This window comes from Phoenix dactylifera, chromosome 8 (genome assembly GCF_051530095.1).
Source record: "Phoenix dactylifera cultivar Ajwa chromosome 8, Ajwa_hap1_PhDact_Kaust_v1.1, whole genome shotgun sequence".
NCBI lineage: Eukaryota > Viridiplantae > Streptophyta > Magnoliopsida > Arecales > Arecaceae > Phoenix > Phoenix dactylifera.
In genome coordinates, this window is record NC_143197.1 from 16,853,079 (window position 1) to 16,858,868 (window position 5,790).

Sequence of the window (5,790 nt, forward strand, 5' to 3'; positions counted from 1 at the left end):
TTAAATATTTTTATTTTAAAAGAAAAATAACTGTACCCCAATCCCTGTGGATCGATACCCGTAATCACTATCCTACCAGATACTGCTATTGCGTGGTCTTTAAAACTGACTATCACCTATGCTTGGAGGGATGTTCCAAGATAGCATATAAAGCTGGTACATGAATGAAATGAAAGGAGAGTTATTATTTTCAGAATTTCTTTCCAGCAAGCCTTTCTTGCTTTTGTGAGTTGAGTGGCATCCTCCTCCCAATCAAGCGTGTACTTGGTCGCATCAAGTGGCATCTGCGATTAGTAGCATGGAGTGGCATCCGCTACCCCTGGTTGAGTGGCATCCTAGGATTATCTTTTTCTTGGTTGAAGCCTTTTGGTTTGGCCAAGACTTGCAGGTTTCAGCCTGCATCAAATTGGTATCGGAGCAGAGTTTTCTGCTGTGGTGTCCTTTATCTCAAAATTGTTCGATCTTCTTTGTATCTCCGGGTCCTCTACAATGCCTCCACGGCGTCAAAGGAATCCTCCACGACGTCAAAGGGAAACGAAGCGTGATAAAGTGCAAGCTGAACTTGCTGCATTACGAGAATCGAATCAAGCACTGACAGACATGGTAAATAAACTCTATCAGCAGATTCAAGCTGCACCCACTCGAAGCAATAGAAGTCAAGAAAGTAAACACAATATCTTCTTCAACAACCATAGCCAAAATGACCGTTCATCTTCTTCCAGTTCTGTTCTAGAACCTGGTGTTACTGATCAATGGTCCATGGAACGCTTGACCCGTGCTTTGGAGAATACTGATCGAAGCATCCAAGTTCAAGTGCAAGACTTTGATGGCAAACATGATGCTGATGGCTATTGTGACTGGATGGCATCTTTAGAAGCTTTCTTTGATTGAAAATTTCTTACAGATGAGAGAAAGGTGCAGTTCGTGGCTACGAAGCTGAAGGGTCATGCTCTAATCTAGTGGCAACAATATCAGCATAGCAGAGATCGAAGAGAAATCCCAAGAGTCAATATCTGGGCTGAGATGAAATTGAAGCTTGATGAGAAATTTCTTCCCTTGGATTATTCTCAAACTCTCTACCAAAAGTTCCATCAATTGCATCAGCGTGTGGAGCAATCTGTTGGTGATTATACAGAGCAATTCTACAAGCTTATGAGTCGTGTGAACTTACAAGAATCTGATGATCAATTGGTGGCCAGATATGTGAGTGGACTGAAATATAACCTCAAAGGCGAGCTGATGATGCATTCGCTTCATTCTCTGGAGGAAGCATATCAAAAGGCATTGAAGGCAGAAGAGAAAATAAAATGGAGTTCATACCAAAAGGGTGAAAGCTCAAAAGAGGTGAAAGAGAAGGGTAAGAAGTTGGCTCCTACCTCTAAAAAACAAACCCAACATCATGATGGAGAGAGTAAGGAGAGTGGGAAGTTTCATTCAACTTCCAACAAATATTTTCGGTGTGGTGAATCTGGGCATAGGTCCTATGAATGTCCAAAGAAGAAAGTTGAATTGCATCTTGTGGAAGAAGAAGATGAAGAGCCAATTTATGATGAAGAACCAGAGGCTGATCTTAATGAAGAATATTGTGAAGGTGATTGTGATGCGGAAAGTCTTGTAATCCGGCAAGTGCTGACTGTTCAAGGGACTGATAGATAGCTGAGGCATAATATTTTTCGAACCTATTGTCTTTCTTATGGAAAGAAGTGCATCTTGATGATTGATTCAGGAAGTTGTGAGAACATGGTGTCAAAAGTAGTGATAGAAAGGCTGAAGCTTTCTTATGAACACCATTCAAAGCCTTACAAGATTTTCTGGTTCAAAAAGGGTGGAAAAATCATGGTGACTCAGAGATGCAAAGTAAAGTTTGCTGTTGGCAAGTATGAAGATGAAATTTACTTTGATGTGCTTGATGAGAGTACAAAAGTGAAAATTTCATATTATCTTAATTAGTATTATAGTTAATTTTTATTAATAAAATTAATTAATTAATGTTTTATTTGTGTCTGAGTGCAAATAATTCAAAAGACCCAATAACGCTGGGTTTGAACCCAATGCCCGGCAGTTCGAGCTCAACAAATTTTCCAACAGCTACCAAATCGTCTGCATTCAATATCCTAGCATCCAATTTCAGCCATCTGAATCAATCCAAGCAACTTCCCAACGAACGGAGCACGCGTGAGGAGCTTCCCAACGATCATCATCTCCAAGCGTCTCCCCTGTTTCTTCCCAACGGTCATCCACGTTTCCTTCATCCCATCGTGCGTGGCTTCCAACGAACAGCAACGTTTCAATCTCAGCTTCCCAACTGACAGTGGACCTCCCAGCACATGCGAACCGGCTCTTCAATTCCAAGCCGCATTCAACATCCAATTGTTTCATCTTCAAATTCCCAAACGGCAACGAGGGAACTCCAAAGCCAGTCCTTCCGTCTTCCCCGTTTCTTCTCAACACCCCAACGGTCATCTTCTTCCACACTTCCCAGCGATCATGGCATCTCAACCGTTGTGGCATCAACCAGCCACATGGCTTCTTGTCTTCCAACGGATCTTTCCAAGCTGAAGCATCCCAGCAGCTGAAGAATCCCAAGCGATTCAACTTCATCCCGCATCTCAAGCAACCGGATCATCCCCAAACCTCCACGCGTCTCACCAGCCGCGCCTTCAACATGCTATAAAAAGGGGAGTCATCCGGTGGAGGCGAGGGGCGGACGGGAGAGAAGAGGAGGAGGTTCTATCGGCATTATTCCCAGCCGGACGGAACAAACCAGCTAGCCGGACGGATCCATCCCAGTTCGGGCGAGAGAGGGAGGAAGGAGGAAGAGGCCACGGGAGGATCTACTAGCAAAGCTCCCTCTTTCGATCTTTCCTCTTAGCCGTGCGACGAAGGAGGAGAAAGCCCACGGAAGAAGAAGGAAGGAAACAGAGTACTCTGTTTCCTAATCAAAGAAAGAAAAAAAAAAGAAAAAAAGGGGTTTATGTTTATATTATTTATTCTATGCTAATCCCCTTTATAAAATGTTCCCATTTCATATGAGTAGCTAAATCTTCTCTAGCTAAGGCTAGGGAAAAGCCTAGCATTTTCTTCATGTATTTCATTTAATCATCAATGGGATTTTAATGTTTTTAATTTATGGTGCAGGAAATTTATAGAAATTATTTCAAACTTATATATTTTCTTTGATTTGTTATTTCCCCCGGGTATAACAGATGCTTAGAAATCCCTATAGTTTAAAATAGAATTACTGTAATGCTGCCCATAAAACTAAATCTATTTAACTGAGATAATAGATGATTTTAGGAAAAACATGATGAAGTGCTAGGCTGAATCCTGATGCCTTAGTTATATTTTGACAATCCGAATATTATTTAGCCTTTAGTTTTTGTTCACTGTCAAATTCCTGTGGATTCGATCTCGGACTCACCGAGAATATTACTTTGCTACACCCTATACTTAGGGTATCTTACGTTTAATTTCCCTTTTAAAAGAGCAAGATCAAAAACGTAGCAAGTTTTTGGCGCCGTTGCCGGGGATTTGCAACGTGCGAACGAGAACAAGGCTGAAAATTTCAACTCTTTATTTCTAGTTCTTCAATTTTTCTTTATTTTTAACACAGCTGAAATTTCAAATCTTTTCAGATTCAAGGGCGACACAAAGCAGGACCAGTAACGAAGGAGATCAAGATCACATTTTTGGATTCCCGGAGTGAACGAACTCCGGCCGTGAGTATTTAAATTAATTTTCCTGTTTTGCTCATACTAGTCCTATTTTTCCTAGATTAGAATTTTACTCTTATTTTAAAAAAAAATTAAAAAAATTATTATTAATTAAAATAATAAAATAATAAAATAATAAATAAAAAAATAAATAAAAAATTAGTTAGTTTGCTTGATCAACTATTCAAATGCAATTTAATGACATGACATAAAATGATAAAAATCTTCTTGATTGTTGCATATAGTATAAAGCATTTGCATAAAATAATCTAAGGGCTGAACCCATTAACAAGATAAGGTCGGGATTTCATCACTCGTCCTTAGCCCAAAAATCATCCAAGTGCATAAATATCCTAAGCCTAATTAAAATCAACTAGACGTTGGCCCCTAAGGATAATCGAGCTCAATAGGACGAAGACCACTGAAAGTTGCACCAATTTCGCTCTATGACCCCGGTCGATGTCTAGGCAAGCTTTGTCCCTTTAAGTGATTAAAGGGAGACAGTTTCTGTTCGAGGAAAGTGGGTTTTAAGTGGGACCTTTGCTATACGCATCGTGACCCCTCCACTTACCTGGGAGCTTACCTGGTCGACTAGGTTATTAGACCGGATTGGAGGCTTAAGTGTACTCTTCAAACCAGTTAGGAGCTGTCTAGAAATTTTTAGGAAAACATTAGAAATAAGGGTGCTATGCTTTGATACTGTTTGATTGTAAATAATTTTAGTAGCAGGGTGTCAATATTCATAGCTTTAGGTAATATTCATACTCATCCAAAACTCTAAAATATATATATATATATACAAAATAAATAAATAAATAAATAATAATAATAATTAAAAAAAAAAGTCGACTGGTTAATTGGTCAGTATATGCGGTTGTGGCAAAGAGATAAAACGAATAGATTATTTCGAGTTGAATCAAAAGATAAAAATTTAATTGTTCAAAACTCAAATAATCAAATGGAAGATAATGGTAGTAATCAGGGAGATAATGAATTTCAAGATGACTTACCTATTAGAACGCTTCGTGATTATCTACAACCCACTAGGACCAGTACCCCATCCTGTATGGTTATTCCTACTGCTGCGGGAGTTTTTGACATGAAACCAGGAATAATCCAATTACTTCCAAAGTTTCACGGACTTGATTCTGAAAGTCCCTATTTGCATCTGAAAGAATTTGATGAAGTATGTTCAACACTTCATTTCAATGATGTCACTGAAGAGGTAGTTAAGCTTAAGTTATTTCCTTTTTCTTTAAAGGAAAAAGCTAAGTCATGGTTACACTCTTTAAGGCCTAGGACCATAGCTACCTGGCAAGAAATGACAAGAGAATTTTTAAAGAAATTCTTCCCAACACATAAAACAAACACACTTAGAAGAAATATCATGAATTTTGCACAAAAAGATGGAGAAACATTTTTTCAGTGTTGGGAAAGATTTAAGGACCTTCTCCTTGCTTGCCCACATCATGGATATGAAATTTGGAGGGTCATTAGTTTCTTTTATGATGGTTTGTCCTCCAATATGAGACAATTTGTAGAAATGATGTGTAATGGTGAATTCATGAGTAAGGAACCAAATGAAGCTTGGGATTATTTTGATCTTTTAGCAGAAAATGCACAAGCTTGGGATACAACAGATAAAAATGAAAAATCAAAAATAGCATCTAATGCAAAAGGAGGAATATATCTTATTAAACATGATAATGATGTCAATGTAAAAATTGCTAATCTGACTAGGAAGGTTGAAGCCATGGAATTAAGCAAAGCCAATATAGGAAAAGCACAAACTATTGTTGAAAGTATATGTGGAATTTGTGAGAGTAATGCACATGTAACCAAGGATTGTCCTACAATCCCTGCTTTTCAAGAAGTGTTGCATGATCAAGCAAATTTCACCAATACTTATAAAAGACCATTTCCAGAAACATATAATCCTAGTTGGCGAAACCATCCTAACTTTAGCTGGAGACATGGACCCACTGCCAATGAATCTCAAGGAAATTCTGTTCCTACTCCTTATGTGCCACCACATAGGAAATCCCTTGAAGATACTTTGCAATCCTTCATGCAAGGG

General features: G+C 38.6%; 1 non-coding gene across 1 annotated transcript; it reads right to left on the minus strand.

Moving 5' to 3' along the window:
* Positions 1–5,082: 5,082 nt before the first annotated feature.
* On the minus strand, positions 5,083–5,189 carry LOC120105163 (small nucleolar RNA R71). Its single transcript, XR_005507535.1, has one exon. It is a non-coding gene; the product is annotated as a small nucleolar RNA R71 (small nucleolar RNA).
* Positions 5,190–5,790: the final 601 nt, after the last annotated feature.